General features: G+C 48.1%; 1 protein-coding gene across 3 annotated transcripts in view; it reads left to right on the top strand.

Moving 5' to 3' along the window:
• Positions 1 to 18,289, top strand: part of LOC119163269 (acyl-coenzyme A thioesterase 13) — a 59,867-nt gene extending 41,578 nt beyond the window's left edge. Inside the window, exon 4 of one of the 3 annotated variants that reach the window (XM_075873790.1) lies at positions 16,460 to 18,289. The gene's annotated coding sequence lies outside the window, so the exon portion shown is untranslated. Of the gene's footprint in view, positions 1 to 2,126 lie in introns of all 3 variants that reach the window. The other 2 variants (XM_075873788.1, XM_075873789.1) reach the window with 2 other exon arrangements.
• The last annotated feature ends 1,863 nt before the right edge of the window (positions 18,290 to 20,152 follow it).

Raw genomic sequence — 20,152 nt, 5'->3', positions numbered from 1 at the left:
TGACATTTTACCACTTCGATCATTGTCGAAAACCACAACTTGGTCGCCCACGTTAAAAGCTTTGAGCCTGCTGCTGCGATTATAAGCACTGGCGTAACTCTCCTGATGAGTTGCACTAGTTAGCTCAGCTATATTAGCGGCCGTCTCGAGCTGCTCCTTAAGTTGCTGTAAATACTTAGCGGGGTTTTCTCTTAATGTTGCGGGCACCGGCATTTCTCCCATCCAAGTCTTCTGCAGTATTAGAAGCGGTCCCGTGGGATTCCTTTTATACAATAGACGAAACGGAGCTACTCCGGTTACCTCATGGGGGACTTCCCGATAAGCCCATAAAACCATTGGCATCAATTTGTCCCAATTCTCGAAGTCTCTTTGAATGACATGATACAACATGTTTTTGAGTACTCGGTTCCACCTTTCTACAACTCCATTACTCTCTGGGTGTTCTGGGGTTGAAAATCTTGGCATGCAACCTAATTTCTCCAGCATCGTTTGCGTGAGCTGCGATTTGAAATTAGTGCCCTGATCGGAGCAGATCATCTCCGGAACGCCTGTGCAACTGAATATCTCAATCAGTGCATCACAAGTCCCCTTAGCTGTAAAGAGCGCAGTGGGATCACCTCTGGCCACCTCGTGCAAAGATCCACTAAGCACAGCGCATACTTTTTCCCTCTCGCTGACGGTGTGTCTAGGGGTCCGATCACATCTACATTGACAACTTGGAAAGGGTGGTCAGGTCTAGTGAGCGGAGTTATAGGCACTTTATCCGTGCGACGCTTGTCTGAACGAATTTGACATTCATGGCACGAACGACAATGCTCTAATATCTCCTTCGCCATACCCGGCCAAAAAAAATTATACCTAATGCGAGCTCTTGTTTTCTTTGACCCTAGGTGCCCCCCGCATAGTGACTCGTGTGCTAAGTGCATCACCTCAGTGCGCTTATCTTTGGAGACAACTAGCTGACTCACTCGAGTGCCTGCTATTGAGTCGCAGTGGTATAATAGTCCGTCTGAAATGAACATGCCAGATTTCCCACTACGCGCATCTTCCCAACATTTCTTTAGCGTAGTGTCGCCCCACTGCACATTGCGGAACTCTACTCTTTGGCCTAATGACGCCTCCCTTTCTTCATCAGTTTGCGCCTCTTCCCCGGAATCATCTTTCTCCTCCAAGGTAAGATTGCAGGCAACTACCTTTTGTTTTTCTACTGCTTGTTCCGCCTCGTGAGCAGGCTCGGCCGGCGCTCGACAGGGTGCCAGAGGGCTGCTGGCCTTCAACAAAAGTTTCCAATCGTCCTTGGTCAACAAACAATCTGTGCTTTCAACGAGCTCATCAGTTAACGCGCAGAGTAGGTCGACGTTCTGAGGCTCCGTAACCTCTCGCGGGCTGTTTAATTTGACCGGCAACATAGCTAGCCTTGCCTCGATAGTATTACCGAAAGCGGACACCAAGCTTACCGTGCCAGACGGCTCTACAACACTTCGCGGAAGCAGACTCTCCCGGATGACGGTTATCTCACTCCCCGTATCCAAAATCGCATCTGCGGATATGCCTGCACATGATACAGGAATTAACTGCAGTTTATCTGTGCCTTCACCCTCGTGTTTCAGAGACTTCACCTTTGCGCTAAGTACTCCAGTAGGTATTTCAGTATCCGTCTCGTGGGATAACGTTACCTTTTGAATCTTCCGCTTTGGCTCGGTAGCCTTCGTGGGGTTGTTCTTCTTATCACTAGCCTTCGGGCACTCTTTAGCGAAATGGCCTGAGCCGTGACATAAGTGGCATTTCAGAGCCCCTTTCTCAACTCATGTCGCCTGCTTCTGCCCCATTTCTACGGTTGGTTGCCTTGAAGCACACCCTTTCCCTTTCGCTTGTTCGAAAGTTTGGAGCACTTTCGCGATCTCAGTTGACCTAAGCCATCCCTCGCCTTCCCTTAACCTCACATACTCGAGACCCTCCGTACTAAAGCCCGATTTTATGCGGTCAGCAACCATGAGTTCTGCCATCACTTCTACCGTGTCGGCTTCTCTCACTTGGAGGTAGTATGAGAAATAAGTTTTCACGCGGGACGCGAACTGCGCCCACGTCTCTTCCTTACGCTTTACTGCTCTTTCGAACCTCTGCAGGTACTCTGCCGGAGAAAGCTTCAGTTCCGTCAGCACTGCTGCTTTGACTGACTCATAGTCTGCACTCTCTTCAGGGTTGAGGTTACGCAGTAGGTAACGGACTCGCTCAGTTAGCGCTGGTATAACCAAATGCACGCAGCTCTCGTGCGGTACCTGGTAAGTAGCAAAAAGTTTTTCTACTTCCTCAAACCATAATGGGACGTCCGCGTCACTCGGCAGGCGGAACCCTTTTAGCACTTTTGCACATTGCTGAACAGAATCGAAACCCCGGCGCCTCTGATCACCCGTCTCCGACCCAGAGTTGGACAACGTGCCGTTGAGACGTTCCGCGTTCATTCTAGCCTGCAATAGCTTTTCGTACTGAATCTGAAGATTGAGCTTTTGAATTTCAAGCTCGAGCGTTCGGGGCTGGGGAAAGTCTCGGATAGCTGCCACTTTCATTTCAGAGGGACGGCGATGCCCTCGACCGATAACTTGCCCGAGATAGAGTACCTCTGCTTGTGCTAGCTGACACTTGGGCGCCTTTACCGTTAAACCTGCTTCGCGTAGGCGTGTCAGTACTGCTCTCAAATGCGCCAAGTGTTCTGGCTAGGACGAGGAAAACACGGCGACGTCGTCCAAGTAAGGCAATGCAAAGTCCTCTTGACCCCGCAAAACCTTATCCATTAAGTTTGAAAAACAGTAAGGCACGTTCTTTAGGCCGAAACTCAACACTTTAGGGCGGAATGTCCCCAATGGTGAAATAAATGCAGCATACCGGCTCGCCCTCTCGGTGAGCGGCACCTGCCAGTAACCTCTCACTAGGTCTAGCGTTGAGATGAATTCCGCGCTGCTTACCCTTCCGACGCGTTCCTCAATGTGGGGAATTGGGTATGTCTGATCCTTGGTGATGAGGTTTAACTTACGATAGTCTACGCAAGGACGCGGATCTTTGCCGGGTGCCTCCACAAGAATTTACGGGGAAGTGTAATCACTTTCACACGGCTCAATCACGCCCAATTCTAGCATCCTGTTAACCTCTGCTTTTATTAGCTCAAGCCGGCGAGGTGACACCCGATACGTCTTAGATCTTACCGGTTCCGACGAGGTAAGCTCTATGTCATGAGTGAGGACGGATGTCCGGCCTGGCTCGCTTACAAATCTGTCCTGAAACTCGGTCAAAAGACCACGCAATTCCTGCTTCTGCTTCATTGTGAGCTGTAACTTTGATACTAAATCCTCTACTCTTTTCTCGATCGGGACTTCGTCCGATTCGGGAGCTAATTCAGAAATTTCTGCCGGAACCTCTTCCGGAACATTTAAAGTCATGTTCACGATGGCTTCCCTTTCTTTATAGGGCTTGAGTAAGTTGCTATGATACACCTGGTGTACCTTACGACTTCCTGGTAATTTTACCACATAGTTGGTGTCCGACAATTTTCGAGTAATCTCGGCCGGGCCGACCCATTGTACTTCAAGCTTATTCTTTTGGGAGGGCCTCAACAACATGTCCCTGTCTCCTACAGCAAAGTGTCGCGCTTTAGCTGTTCAATCGTAGTAAAGCTTAGCCTTCTGCTGTGCTTTGGTCATCGCACTCTCGGTCAGTTCTTGGGCTTTTGTTAGACGATCCAACAAGGTGAGGACATATTCCACTACTACAGGATCATCACCCTGACCTTCCCAAGACTCTCTCAGCATACAAAGAGGAGATCGCAGTCTGCCGCCGTAAACAAGTTCCGCTGGCGTAAACCCTGTTGTCTCATGTGGTGCAGTTCTTAGTGCAAACATCGTTGCAGGTAAGCACATTTCCCAGTCAGTTTTTCGTTCAAAACATAGGGCTCTTAACACTCGCTTCATCACGGAGTGAAGCTTCTCTATCGAGTTCGACTGCGGATGGTAGACTGAACTATGCAATAATTTCACGCCACACCGCTCTAGAAAGGTTGTCGTTAAGGCACTCGTGAAAATGGTGCCCTGGTCTGATTGTATCTCGGCAGGAAAGCCTACCCGGGCAAACACGGACAGAAGTGCGTTCACTACTTCCGCAGAACTTAGCTCTTTTAGCGGGACCGCCTCTGGAAATTTAGTAGCTGGGCAGATTAAGGTCAGGATGTGACGGTAGCCTGAAGTTGTCTTGGGCAAAGGACCTACTGTGTCAATTACCAACCGACGAAAGGGCTCCGTGATTACGGGTACCAGCTTCATTGGAAATTTTGCCTTATCTCCCGGCTTACCCACTCGCTGACACATATCGCAAGATTTTACAAACCTCTCTACATTTTTAAAGCATCCAGGCCAGTAGTATTCCTGTAAAAGACGATTTTTCGTCTTCTTTACGCCTAAGTGGCCTGACCATGATCCTCCATGCACCAAACTAAGCAAATCCTGACGATACGCCTGAGGTACAACTACCTGGTCAAACTCTACTCCTCGCCTATCTAGATATTTTCGATAAAGTATGCTGCTCCTCTCTTGGAAGCTCACATTTCGTTTGGCGATTCCCTCTTTCGAACTGTCCTGGAATTGCTTAAGCGTCGGGTCACCCTTTCGTTCGGTTATTAATGAAGCGGGGCTCACCTGCAGCAGCCGACTGAAATTATCCGAAGTTGGCATGACACACAACTCTTTTGTAGTTCCTAGTACCTGGAATGTGTCACCCTCTGTGCTATCTTCTGTACTACCAGGAATCGGCTTGGGAGCAACGGCATTTTCTATTTGCTCGGTCAACGAGGCGTAATTGACCCCTTCCAATTCGGGAGGAGGTTCATCGTCGCCTTTAGGAATGGTTGCCTCCGCGACTACGGCTTCTGCAGCCTATTCTCGCACAAGTCGATTTGTTACCATGGTGTCCAACTCGCAACCAGGCCCGTTGTCCATTTGAGGCTTGTTTAGTGAATGTTGCTCTCGCAGCCAGCGCACGTGCCTTCGATCTAGTCAGTGCCTGCACTATGCCTTCTCCCAACGTTAGACCTTTCTCCTTCAGCATTTAATCTGACTTATTTGAAAATAAGTAAGGATACTGAGGGAGTAGATATGGCGATACCGCGGCTTCCGTTTTCAACGTACCAAATGCGCCTTTAAGGACAACCTTAGCTACGGGAAGGCACTGACTGTTTGCTTCTACGGCTTGTCTAATCCAGGCACAGTCTCCTGAATACTGTCCGGACTGAACAAAGGACGGATGAACTACGTCCATAGTGGCTGCGGAGTCTCTAAGAACCCGACACTGCTTGCCGTTCACGGTAAGGTCGTACATATAGGGCTCTAACAACTTCATGTTCTCGTCGGCTTCATTTATAGATAAAAAGGCCACCTCTTCATTCGGGCAGTGTATCGCGAAGTGCCCTGTTTCGTGGCAATTGAAACAAGCCGCCAGTTTTTTTGCCTCAAATTTCCTTTTGCTTGCCTCTGCCGACGCCTCATGGTTAGATGCCTTGTTTTCCTCACCCTTTTGTGCGGGACTTGTCGGTTGTTTTCAAAACGGCGCCTTATTCGGTCGTAGGAATTTTTCCCTTTTTGGCTCGCTGCTTGCCCCGAGGGCGCGGCGCGTAACAAATTCTTCAGCGAGCTCTGCGGCTTTTGTTACGGTGTTCACGTCTGGTCTATCCTGCACCCAGAACCTCACTTTTTCTGGTAACCTTTGATAGAATTGTTCCAGACCGATACACTCGAGCACCTTGTCATGATTCCCATACGCCTTTGCCTCTTTCAGCCACTCCCCCATGTTGGCCATTAACTTGTAAGCAAACTCCGGGTATGAATTATTGTTCTCTTTTACGGCGTTGCGAAATTTTTGTCTGAAACCTTCCGCTGACAACCTGTATTTCTTGAGAAAGCTCGACTTTACCTCACTGTACTCGTCAGCCTCCTCTTTCGTCAGGGGCGCGATTACTTCAGATGCCTTCCCCGGAAATAGGGACAACAAGCGTTGGGGCCATGTCTCCTGGTCAAAACCTTGCCTTTCGCAAGTTCTCTCAAAGTTGACGAGGAACAGCCCAATGTCCTCCCCTAGCTTGTACGATCTCATTAGGTCCATCATTTTTAACCTGACCCGCTCTGCGGTACCGGATGCCTCGTTGTCTCCTGCTCTACTATTATGGCTAATCTCTAGCTCGAGGCGCTTCATTTCAAGCTGGTGCTTTCGTATCTTATCTGCCTCGGCTTCTGCCACTTTCCTTTCGGCCTCCGCCGCCTTTCCTTCGGCCTCGGACGCCTTTCTTTCGGCCTCTGCCGCTTCCCTCTCCTGAATCTCCTCGACACATTCTGACAGCTCGTCATCCTCCGCCCCCAATGCGAGAATCGCCTCTATCAGCTCTGGCTTTCTTTGAGAGTCTGACACCTCCAGATTCAACTCCCTTGCAAGTAGCAACAACATAGACTTTCGCAGGGATTTCAGATTCATGGCTGCCTCCAGTACCGCTGTCTCTGTTCCACAAAGATTCCTGTCCTGCAACTAATTAACCTTGACGGCAACGACAGCTCTAGATTCCTGCCTTGCCTCAAGTTTTCCGTTAACTTAGTCTACAAATAAAGCTTCAAAAAGCTCTTACACGGAATCCTGCCCTGTCACTGTTAACCTTGACGCCACTGACAGAAAGAGCTTAACCAAGCTATCACACAATTTCTGCCTGGCGCAAGTTACCTGTTAACCCAATGACCAAGACAGCCCCTCTCTACCAGCTTTTACTTAGCACATAGAGTAAATGCCTGGTAAAACTTAACAGAGAAAGCTGGCACTCACCCAGTTCGCAGTCATGTCTCCGGCGTCGTGCCTCTCATAAGTGCCGTTCGATTCCCTCTGGAAGTCGATGAGCTCGTGTCATCCTTCTCCTGTCGTCTCGTTGTTGGACATCGGGCTAACTCCGTCCAGTGGTCGCTTTCGGGGTTATCGGAATCCCACCACTGCCACCAGTTGTTGGGACTCCGGGTCCTGCCGGTCTCTTTTTCGGTAGCTGGCCCCGTAGCAGGATCTATCGTCCGACAATTCAGTGAGAAGAAGCGCCCGAACGAACGACAGAGATTTATTTACATGTAGAAGTGATCAACTGATCCAAAGAGAGAAGAGAGAGAGATACAAAACGTCTTCGGCATTTTATAGCGCCGCGTTGCCAACACTGGGCGCATTGTCCGCATCGTCAGCCAATAGGGTGGCCCCGGCACCTCGGCCACGAGGGAGGGGAAATACACCTCACAACACATGGAGGGGCACAACCTAACACGATGCCCAAATATGGTCACGACGACCTAAAAAATGCCCAAACATGGTCACGAATGCACAGCAGATTCCGGAATTCTCCCGGCGAGAGGGAGGAGCCTGAATGGGGAGGTGGGGGTCGACGACACAGTCGGTCAAGAACCGGTTCTCCCCGCAACTCCTCTTGCTTGGTTCCCTAGCGCAAAACCAGTGCGTTGACCTTTGTTTTCGCTTGGCTGCAAGGCCGTCTCAGGTGCAGGCTATCCCGGGAATGCGTCGACAATCTCCCAGAGGGGTTCGCAAACCTTCGGAGAATCCCAACGCTGGGGCCGGTCGTAACAACGTCTAGGCGTTTGGGGATCGTTTTCAGGTATTGTTGTAGGTGCGCTCGTTTGTTTTTGTAACGTCTGCAGTTCCACTGCCATATTGTATGTTTTTGTTTCGAAGGGTGTCTTGCCATGGTTATGTGGTACTACATGTGCGGTGCCGCTTCGCTATGCGACGTCACTAGCGCGCTGTTGGCAGCTTCTAATCTGGACAATCTGAGATAAATGCTCTCCAAGCTCTGTTGAATCGTACGCGTGATAGTCGCGGGGATAGTTTCCTCGAGATTGCTCATGCGAGCCTCGAGTGCTTTCACTCTGGTGTCGCCTGTTGCTGCGCGCGTACGCTTGGAATGTACTGACTTTTTAAGGGAGATAGCCGGCCCGCGTTTAGTATCAGGGCCTTCGACCTCACCGTCCTCTACGAGTTCTTCTTGTGTTTCCTGCATTGCCTGTTGATCAGTCTCGCTGTGAGCGGCAGGCTGGGGCGTTTGTATGAGTTCATCCTTTGCATGAATCTAAGCCTGCATGCATTTCATTTGCTTTTGCATAGTTTGTATCGTCTGTGTTAACAGAGCTATCTCCGCCTCTACCTTAGTGTGTGTTTTGCCGCCAGCCTCCGCGTTTGTTGCACGTTTTCCTTTGGGGTCCGTCCAGGTGTTCGACTGCGAGCTCGGCGTTACTGCTGCTTTCGGGGTCCCGGTGTGCAGCTACGAGATCGGGAGTGGCTTTGACTGGGTGTCCTGGATCTTGAGTGGAGCTTGCTGGTGGAATAGTTGGTGGCAGTGGCCTCTGCCTCCTCGTTGGCCCTGCGTCGTTCCCATTGTCTCTTCGTCACGATGTAGGGCGTTTTGTAACTTGCACGGCAGTTGCGGTCCGCCGCCATGTGTGCGCCCCCGCACAGCTTGCAATGGGGGGAACACTGGTGGTTGGCGCATGGGTTAGGGGCGTCACAACCGCGACACGCTTTGTCCTTGGGCTTTGGGCACACGTTCATGCGGTGACCAAGTCTCCCGCAGCAGTGACACATGTCGATTTGCTTGCGATACAAGGTGCAGCGAAGGAGAGCGCCGCCGTACCTGACGTAAGTGGGCACTCGCGGTCTTTCAAACGCCACTATGACAGTCGTGGTGTTACTGAGCCGTTTGGCTGCCAGGACGTAAGGGTTACGTACATGAACGATGCTGGTATGAATAGACTTGGCGTCTTCTTCCAACAAGATGCCCTTGATTATTCCCTTCACCGTGTTGTTGGGGGCCGTCTCGTACGCACTAACCTCGTAGTGGCGGTCGCCGATGGTGATGGCTTGAAGCTGTCTGTACTTATCGGCGTGAGAGGCATGGGGTGTGCTCACGACGGTAATGTTTTGATGGTTGTTGGAACACACCGTGTCCTCTTCTGCTTCATGAGCCAGTACGTTGGCCGCGCGGTAAATCGCCGATGCGAGGCGCACGGTTCCAGTGGTGGCCACGTCGAGGCCTCCTCGTGGTCATATCACGATTTTGAAATCGCTTCGTGGGAGTAGTGGCTCTTTCTAATGACTTGCTGCTTGATTCTACGCGGTTGTCGACGCGAACGCTGTCGGTTGCAGTCCGCTCCCTCGCCGGTGCAGGAGGGGGCTCCGTTCTGGGTGTTGCTCTCCGCGTTTGCGCGGTTAACTTGGGTCTTACATCCGATGGTGCACCAATTCCTGCCCTCCAGAAACTCTTCGGGGGAAATATCCCTACCGTTCACTTGGACTTCCATCGTTGATGGGCGAAGAAAGTGCCTGCGTCAGAGGAGACGCTCAGCGCGTCTCGTCAGGTGGCTGGCTTGCGTGAGCGTCGGGCCAAAGGGGCGCGGGTTAAAAACCTCTCAAATCCGGCAAAAAGTTCTTTCCAACCTTGAATTTCGGTGTCAGTGGAATCCTGGTCCCTTTCCGCACGCGTTGTGGTAAAATTCATGGGCTGAATGACCTCTGCACACAAAAGAATTTTACTCTCTCGCTTGACAAGGATTTCACAATCTTCGTTGCTACTGAATTTGCATGGGAGTTAAATCCATTCAAGAAGTATACGTTTGCCCAACAAAGTTACACTTATGTTCAGTTGTTCGTGGACGCTCACCACCCTTTTCACGATGACCAGGCTGGGAGCAGCAGCATAATGGTTGTAGCACGCCCCACTTGCAGGACAATCTGGCTGGGAACCTGCCGCGCTAATCATGCAAACTTCACAAAATATGATAGTTCTCAAACCGTCAGCGTCAACCCTGTGACAAACCCATGCTGTTGAAGGAGAAGCACGGTACTGGCATTCTCAAAAACTTTTTCTGCCAAACTTGTTACTGACGTTGCGACTGGCATTGTGTCGAATACTGTAGCATCAGATCGCACGCAGCTTCTGTGATCCATCTCGCTGATCACTTCACATGCCTGTGAAGTGTCTGTTGACTTTAGTTCCTGAAACATTGTTGCATTTTTCAAGTTTTTCACAGTGCAGTTTGATGGCAGGAGAGAGGGAATGATCCACAGGCGCTTTTCTTTTTTTTTTTCTCTGTCTTTATGAAGTGAGCAAGGCAGCCAGGAAATTTGGTTAGCACGGCATCTTTAGCCAAAGCCGCCTTTCGTGGGGCACTCACAAGAACATGCCCTTTGTACATAACTTCCCACGTCTTCGTTACGTACCTCGGCTTGGAAGTGTTTCACCCACACGTAGTCGGTCGGCTGTAACACGCGGTCTTTGCGCAGAATCGCTTGGTATCATAACTTCAGGCGGTTCGCATTTCCGGGTGTAGCAAAAAGTGATACTTTTTTTGTGTCTGTCTTGTAGCCAGATTTCCACTGGGACATAAAACACCCTCTTTCCCATTTCACAACTCGCTCACACGAATAGCATGGACTCTCATTGCGTACATACTCAAAAAACAATGAAAACGGGAGCGCAACATGACGAGAACTGCTTTGTCTAAACGGCGTCTACTCGCCACTCGCACGGCTGTAAGCGACGCAACTGCTCCTGCCATTTCGTGACACAGTGGAGCGAAGTAACCGAAGCTGAATGCTGCGAGCGTGTGGTGGGGGCGGTTCTCTATCGTTCTACCTGTATTTCCAACACCATACTGCTGAACGTGTCATCCGGTCTCGTCCCAAAAGTCCTGCTTTGAAGTCATGTGCATAGATTGCTTTTTTTAGCCTAGCAGCTTGAATTGATGACTTTGGGAAAGACTAATGTGTACCTCAAGCTCTTCCAGAGCACAAATATTGAAGCAGCGTGTTGTGGCTACTAATGATAATTTCCATGTGCGATAGTTATTGGACCATGATCAAATTTATTGAGCCTCGTTGATAAAAGGTTTGTAGCAACTATTCTGGCATGCTTTTAAATGGTGTCAGGGGTGTTCGCATCACTCTTGTCAGTCTGTTTGGAAGCCTGCATCATAGTCCAACGTTCTCTGTCCCCTCATACACTTCACAACACGGCGGCACTTATACAACCATCCCTCGTGTTCACGCCATCTTGTCATGTGTTTCTTCCAAACCTACCCTCATCTGCCTAAACTGATACAACACTACTCTAACAATCCCCAACTCCTCACAATTGCATCACTTGAAGCTGAACTGTTTACCGACAGTTTGCCACGTTGCTCAGCATCTGGCATTTATGAACGTCTGCATGTGGTAGGCAATCACTGTGGACAAGAAGCAAGATATATTCCGGGGTGACAAATCCTTCAGCTGTTATGCACTGCGCAGGCATCAGGTAGGCTCTGTTTAGCATGCAATGGCATTCAAAGCATAGAAGCCTTGCCTCTGTGTGATAGTGTAAAACAACAATTGACAAGAAGCTTTGTCTTTTTACTGTTCAAGCCTGGTAGGCCGCGCTTGATGGAGTTGAAGCATGCCTTCTATCCTTGTAGCTTACAACTGATATTTTGCAATCACACTTTTCACTTGAAGAAGCAATTACAATTGTATAATTCCCTTCCTTGGTTGCATAGCTCTAGCCATAAAAGATAGTGGTGTGTGACCCATTCAAGTAAGCATCTGCCTCTGCTACATCCTGCTATTAGAGCTGCCTAGTGTTCTAAGCCTATGATGTGCATTGGGCTAGATGATGCAGAAGGATGCAGTTACATTTTAGAATTCCTGGTAGTGGACGCACGGCACACTCATTTTCTTGTGCCATGCCTCTTCCAACTACCTGTGCTATGATTTTTCCTCTATGAAAATCGCAGTTACTATAGCTTTTTTACTCATCGCTAATAGACTATTAATGGAATCCCCCAGGTTTTTGAGCATTGTAAAATTATGAGGGCATCACATCTCAATCATGCCTTTATGTCAGTGGTGCCATCTTCTGTCTCATACAGCTTCCTGAGACACAGTTCACTATGTTAGTGCATTCTTTTCCCAAGAGATTATGATCCAAAAACAGCCTCACTACAATGTCAGCATAGTGTCAAAATATTTCTTGCCATTCCACTCCAGGTACTTCCTGATAGCCATTTCATGTGTGTGGTTGCAGCAAAGTTTGTTGTTCGTTGCAACCTCGTTTGCTTTTCCTTGGGCATCATTCATAGCTTTGCCTTGAGGTGAGGGGCGGTCTCCGAAGCGGTTCGGCTGCCACCGACGAGAGCGTCGCGAGAGGAGCGACCCTTCACGACCGCCACGCTTGTCGATGTTGACAACGGTTGGCTTTCTCCAAGACTTGACAGCGCATCACGGGGCCATCGGAGGAGGCAGTGATCACGGCAGCCTCGCGCTGGATCTGCCAGGAGGGGCAGCGCAGCTTATTGGCTGGATGGGTGCCGCTGCAGTTGATAAAGCGAGGGCGCTCCACAGGGCACTGTGCTTTGGGGTGGCTGCCGCTGCAGTTGATAAAGCGAGGGCGCTCCACAGGGCACTGTGCTTTGGGGTGGCTGCCGCTGCAACAGCCCCTTCAGTCATACATTTAGCAAAGTGCAGGAAAATTCCCACATATATTTATCTGTAAAAGGATGTCCCAGGGACACAAATAAAGCAAAGAAAAAAAAAATGTTTTTACTTTTGCCTAAGCTTTAGCACGCGTACACATATGTGTACATTGTAACTCGGCACACAAGACAGGAGGCGCAAATACATGTCTCAGACAAGGAATTGGTTTATTTCATACAGAAAATGATGTTATTAGCACATGCTGTCCTTGCACGAGACCATTAAGATGAAGACATTGTCTCACTTGTTGTGGAAAGTATAGAAACAGTCATTCGTCGCCGGAAGACACAGCAAGACATTTCATTTCCTGCACCGAACTCGTGTCTTTGACCTGCAGCCTTCCAACTTTCAACGCTGAGCAAAACTATTGCCTGTGTTTGCTGGCCAGTGGTGTAGGCCATCATACCGTACGGCATTTACAGGCCGAAGCTCAGCATTGTGCAGTTTTTTCGGTGGCTCCTTGGCTTCGTTGCTTGGTCAACCGCGTTTCTTGGCACCATTCTTGTGAGACATGATTAGCGCCAATCCCACGTTGTTCTGAAAAGCTAAAAAGTCCAGGACTTTCCTGCGTGGGATGGAGTTGTCATTCGCGTCGGTCAGGTATTCTTGCCAGCTATCTACAAGAGGAAATGATGTAAAGTGAGAAATTACTCGCACTGGTCACTTTCTCGTTCGTTGTTTTAGTGGGTACAAAGACAGCAAGAAATCCATCTTGTCGACTCCGCCCATCGATTCGTTGTACTTGGTGATAATTTCGGGGCATGGTATGTCAACATGCTGCTTTGTGCACTCACTCTACCGCTTCACAGTTGTTGCCTCCCCAACACCCACAAACGTTGACGCAACATTCACGATGCCATTGTCCTGCCACCTCACAACTGTTACGTCACCTCCTTGAGTGACCCTGACATCCATACTGCCGCGTCCTTCCTTTTTTAACACTTTGTCAGGCTTCAATGGGCATCTCTGCAATCTGTTGCTGCAAATGGTGCCAATGGCCCAAATGCCCATTTCTTTTAGCTCCTGCAGTAGTGGAATAGATGTAAAATAATTGTCAAAATACAATTTGAAGTTCTCTTGTTTAGGGAGACCTTCTACCAACCTCATGACAATAGAGCCACCAAGTCCAAGATGCTTGTGCTCGGCAGATGTGCCAGTACCTTTGCCTTGATAAATCTCAAAGTCGCGTGCTACCCCACTGGAGCTCCACCGAAGAAACACTTTTACCCCTTCGAAGTTTCGTTTGTTCCGAACAAATTGTTTGACCGCAACTCTTCCCGTGCAGGGGATCATTTGCTCATCGATGCTGCTTTTTTCAGTCGCAGGTAACTCTAAGCACCTCTTCCTTACAGCATCAAGTAGCGGTCGTACCTTCCAAAACTTGGCTGTACCAGTATGGCTCGCATCTGGCTCTGTGACGTGCAACGCTGGCCGCAACCTGAAAAATCTGTTCACGCTCATGGCCTCCGACACGCTCAGTATTTGCGTGGCAGGATTCCAATACATCCTGATGCGTGGGAATTTCAGGGTTCCCATTATCATTAGCATCCCGAAAAACGTTTTCACTTCTTCTGGGGTTGTTCCCAGGATGGCTCCTCCTGTCTGCAGTGAGTATATGTTCGTACAACGCGCAATTTCTTCAGAAATGTCCTCTGTGATGTACCGTAAGAAGTATTCAGGTGGTTCACTCACAAGATTGACATCAGTGTCACTGGAGCGATGAAATGTTGTGGGGGGTCGGTCAAATTCCGCAGTTGTCCAAACCACTTTCCTTTTTTGTCGACTGATGACTTCTGCTTGTTCATCACTGTTCACTAATCCGGACGAATGAGCGTCACTGCCTGTGGTGCCGGCCTGCAAAAGACAATTATTCCATTACTGCCCTGAAAAATGGGTTGCACTCCCATCCGCGCCTATCATTTTGCCACTAATCCACAAAAGAATAGCTTATACCTACTCTAGGGTTACTTTTTGCCTGACGCGCAGCGGTTTGGTGAGGAATAGGGTGCCGCTGGCTTGGGTGGTTTGCTCACTCGCTTACGAAGAGCAGCAGTAGCTGCTGCTACCTTTGGACAGTCAGGTGTGCGCGAGTCATGGGGTCCATTGCAGTGTATGTATTTCGAAGTACAGATAAAATCCTCCGCATGTATTGTATGGCACTTGGTGCAAACTCCTGGGTCCTTTTTAGGATCTGTGCAAACGTCAGCTCTGTGTCCTATGCCTAAGCAGTTCAAGTGTGACGTAATCTTGGGTCTGTATTTGTGCACAGGGAAACGTACTGATTCGAAAGCCACGTATTCTGACAGGTTTGAACCGTTGAACGTGATTAGTGCTGTGTTAGACGACCCGAGACGCCGTGCTGACACGACTTCATGAGTTGAACTTGTCAGGCCTTGCATTAACTGCTCTTCAGTTATTCCCTTGACCCTGTGAATGATGCCTCTTATGCGCCCTTCACCGAGCGCAACATATGTATTAAACTGCACGATTTGATCGTCAATGATCAGGTGGTCCAGGTTCAGCAATAGATGTGCAGCTTGCTAGCAATCAACTACTGCTAGGTTAGACTTGGGAAGGAGTCTGCAGTGAATGTCCGACCCCTTTGTTTGAGGAAGACTTAGACGGAGTCTATACGCAAACTGGTACGGCGGAATCTGGGTGATGTTAAATGCTTTAGGCCTCAACATTATGGTCTCAAATAGGGTCTTCCTCGCGTGCGCCCTAAGGAGAGCTTTGTACAGTTGCGGCCGACGGCCATGGCGGCCTGTTGCGAAGCGTTGATGCTGCTGACACATCCTGCTTCTGCTTTGGGTGAAAGTCAGTCTTCAGTTGTTTGCTGGCCCAAGCCTGGTACCGAAGTACAGGCGGGTCCATGTCTGGGGTAGCCCTTAGAAGGGCTGTGCGCTCGAGAATGCATAGCAGACGTTGAAATGACCGGAAAAAAAAATGCAACCGTCCCGGTCAGATTCTCAATTAATTGGGGTAATATCATTTTGTTAGAGCTGATGAATGCAGCAAAGCACACTCAAATGTCTGGCTGACATAATTATATATGTTTTCGAATGCACTTACACTATGAGTGCAGACATATACAGTCAAGTACGTATTCCTCGAGGATTTGCTTGGTAGTTGACTTGCCTCTTTCACTGGCTATTTGCTTAAGCAAGTGTTGCAAAACTTTCAAGGGAAACCACATGAAGCACTTTTAAGCATTGTGGAGGCATTTTCTGAAATGAGCAATCTCTGTTTGAGGTCATTGATTGATGGATTTAATGTTTTCACTTTCCTCCTTTAAACAATGTTCTCATTCGAGGCTCAGCATCAGCTTTCTTTTCACTGTAGCAGCTGAATATGTGCTAGCGTATACCTTTAATTAACTTCAATATTCCCGGCATATAAAGGGCTGCATAGCGCTGCCCAATAACCTGAAAACAAGTCATTCCAAGTGAAAAATCTATATTTCACAAAACCTGCAACACAGATCGTAGTTTTTTACATTACAGAGGGACTCACCGACAGTTTTATTGTAGAGTCAACATGCAAAATGCTAACACATTCAAGAGGCAACTTGCATAAGTTGAGTTCTTTTGTGTGTGTCCGTTGAAGGTAGGCTTCTTCAATGGGTCACATCCATGGTAGTGGTTATTTTTTTACAGCATAAGTTGCTATTAGCCCTCAACAACAGCTAATTCTGACAGCCAAGTTTCTCTCAATTTTTTTTGTTGGTCAGCTCCTGCTCTATGAGTATATGTGAATGTGCTTTAAAGCTGTATTTGATTCCAAATGGCAACTGCTGTGTACGGCTCGTACAGGTGGCGAGGTGGAACACGAGGGTATGAACTCGCAGAACTGGAGGTTGATTCAAATTGGTTTATTATGACAGCCGCGCAAAATGCGGCAGCCTGAACTGCCTGCTGCATTCAACATGGCTACTGCACATCCGGGCGGGAGGGTGGCTGCAGCGACATCACCTGGCAGTACACAACAGCAACCAAGACATTGTTCCGTTTTATTGACATTCAGTTCAGTTTGACCTGTAGTTTGAGCACAGTGATTGAAAATGTCATACAGTTAATATGTGTTGATGTCAACATGTTAATCCAGCAGATCTTTCTAGGTTGTACTTATCTGTATTCATGTAACATAGGTAAAACCACCCCGGATTGAAAAGGCTGTATTCTGCTTGTGAACCACTGCACTGAATGAATGTTTTTCTTTATTAAGTGTGGTTGAACTTTCTGCTTTTCATTAGGAATACCACAAAACACAAATGCTTATTTTTATGAAGGCTTGTGTTCTTGGCTACAGCCTATGTACAACCCCGAATTTGTATGTGCACGTCCTCCACCTAAACTCTGCATTCACTTGTGCCGTATTGTTGTATTAGCAACCCAGGTGTCTTATGTACTACTGATGTCCTCATGGAGAATTTGTGTTAATTTTCAAGACTGACTAGGCGTGCTCATATTGCTGGTGTCACAGTAAAGGCAGTTTTTCCTGGCCTTTTTCTTTTTGCGTCCCTAAAACAGCTGTTTTTTTGGGCCAAACCCCAGTGGGCAGCTGCGTTTTAATTCATCATTCAACTTATAGGCTACCGCAGTGCAAGTTCATAAATGGTGAATGGCATTGAGCTGCGACAATGTTTCTTTTTTTGCAAGTTATAATGGGTGCTATGAACAATTTGTCATGCCAACCATGTTATGTTACTGCTAATCAGGCTGGTAAAAGTAGTGGTTGTTGTGATAAAGTGTACGAGTCAAAAGTTATGCTCATATGGCATGAGCCGTTTCACTTGAAACGAGTCTATGTGGATTACTTAGCCCTAAATTTTCGTATTTGAAGCAATGATTATTGTGCAATAACTGCTGTGCTATGGTTGCCTTTGTGTGCCTTTGCAATATGAAGCTCGTGTGATCACATAGGCAGACTTTCTTGTGATACTTGTTATAAATTAAAGCATTTACATCTATTTTATTATGGTGAAACATTGAGTGTTTCTTTGTCTTCTTTATTTTGAGGCAGTCTAGCTGTTACAGACACTTTTACGCTGGGATGAGGCCAGAAATATTTTTGAGAGATGGTTCAACCACCCTTTATGTGCTTTTGCATGTGTTTGTAGGTGTGCTGGTATATATACACATGCAAAACTGGAAGATTTAGATAGGTTTGAGCCTCCCCTACATCAACTCGCTTTGCTCTTTGCTATGTCAGTGGTTTGATGTACTGAATGTTACCTCGTCTGTGCATCACCACTCTGCCACATTAACGCCTTACAATGCCAAAACCAACATAATTAAGTATTCCTTTTTCCCTCGAGTTGTAGCAGACTGGAACAGCCGACCTCTAAGTGCACTCAACAACACCAACTCTATCGCATCCATTACATCTTAAACCAAGCCTTGCCCAGATACCCTTGTACATTTATTCGATAGTGATGTATTCATGATCTCTTCATTCTGTATAATCTATTTCATTGCCTCACATTTTCAGTGCTTGTTCACTTGTTGGTAGATTCATTTTGTTGTCAATATGTTAATTTTGGTACTTGCACTCTTTTTACTGTGTTTGTACCTTTCCCCTCCTGCCTGGGCCTTTTCAAGGCCTGCAATATTCCTAAATAAATAAGTAAACAATTAATAACGGTATCAGCGAGGGCTGACGAATAGCCTACCTGTGAAAGGAATTCGCGCAATAAAACCGAAGACAGAACATAGTTTGAATGATGATTTCTCCTTCAAGGGGAACACCCATATGCCATTTCGAAATGGCCCTGTAACAGCTTGGGTGGTTCATTTTGTGAGACTCGTCAATTTTAAATAAGCAATAAACGTTGAGTAAATACCCAATTAGAGCTGCTCCGTGCGGGTATACGGTTACGTCACGAAACCACGGCTACACGCCACCACATGCCACCACGGCTGGCCAAGGTGTTTACTTAATAACACACGTGTTTCTTCTAACGCACGCAAAATAAGTCGGTGATGTCATCCTACACAGAGTCAAGTTGAGCCAGCCCGTCTGAACTTACCGGTGACGAGTTCAGCGATGATTGCAGCTAATGTGTGAACGCGGAAGCATCGCCTTTCGATTTCGACGTGCCGACGCGTGAAGCAGCCGATTTGCTCCGAATCTCTGTCATTGCTCAATATATTACTGTAAGACTCGGTGTCAACGACGACTAACACGCCATGCAGCTCGTGGCCTCGTAGATGAAAGCGTGCGCTACGCCCATGGGCGGGGCAGGGTAGAATAAATAGACACTTATGTAACAAAGCTCCTTGTAGTACGTCACCATGACGTCATACACACAAGGTGGCCTTTGTTTACCACCGTGATTCTGTAATTGGCTACAATTCTTAAAGCTCTGTTTTAAAAAAACTAAATCACTTACGGTTGTATAATTTGGCACATATTATCAGGATGGCAAAGAGAACACACGCTGAAGGTGTTATCAAAAGCAGTGAATGAAAAAAAAAATCACCGGTGTTCCCCTTTACAGGGGTCATGGCATGGTCATTCACCCAATTGCGACTTTCAGAGAAAAATAGAAATATAGGTTCATTTGTGCACTAACATAAATGGACGGTAACGAATAACTTATTTGATAGAAGCCCTAGAACTTCTGGAAGTCGCCGGGCTACGGACCCTGTGCAACGCCGGTGGCCGCCATTTTGCCATAGTAGGTGCGACGCCACGTGAACAGCAATAATTGAAAGCACCGCTACGGCCGTGTTATGCCGCTGGGTAAGCAGCGCTCTCGTCCACTGCAGCCGTAGTGGTTTCCAGAAGTCAGCCTCGCCACAATGCAGAGGTGGCTGGTTAAATAGTGGAGTATACACCAAGACAATGGAAAGGGGCCACTCTAGGATTGTATGTTTTCCCCAGCTGAGGCGTCGGGTACAGTGCGTGTGTGAAGGAGGGTCTCTTTTGAATTTTGCGCTTCAGCCTCCCCTCCCCATTTAGCCGCATACCTTAGCATGTTTACCTGGCGGCCGTATCCTGTTCAAAATATTTATATAAACTGTAATGCTACTGCAGTACGCCCTGCGTAAACGAACCTTTAAAGGCTAACTCCGGCGATTTTTTGACCATGTCACAATAATCGTGTTTTATGTTCCTTAGACACTCTTCTCACGCGCCCGACAATTGAAATGCTCAAAACATTTGAAAATAATTTTTAATTACCGAAAAACCGCAATACCGAAACCCAATCGAGTGCGCTTCTACGTGTGACGCAAAGATTTGCCCGACGCTGCCGGAACCTGCCTGATTGCACATAATGCCCGCCGAATGGCACTACCCGTCCACGCTGTCCCAGCTGATCGGCTAAAACGCTTACGCTGTTATGGTGAATATATGTCGAACCGTGTGTGGCTCACAACGCGATACCACTTCGTGCTTATCGCACGCCCACCGACACGGAAAAGAAAATCGCACGCTCAACCAAGGAAGCGCCCGCCAAACCCACACAATCCATAGCAGACAAGCAGACGCTGCAGTGGCACATCAGTTGGTCACTTCCGCCAGGCAAAACTCAACGTCACACACACAATGCTGCCATTAATTCTGGCAAGCG

Source organism: Rhipicephalus microplus, chromosome 9 (genome assembly GCF_043290135.1).
Source record: "Rhipicephalus microplus isolate Deutch F79 chromosome 9, USDA_Rmic, whole genome shotgun sequence".
NCBI lineage: Eukaryota > Metazoa > Arthropoda > Arachnida > Ixodida > Ixodidae > Rhipicephalus > Rhipicephalus microplus.
The sequence above is the reverse complement of the archived record's forward strand: the minus strand, read 5'-3'. Positions and strand labels throughout refer to the sequence as shown.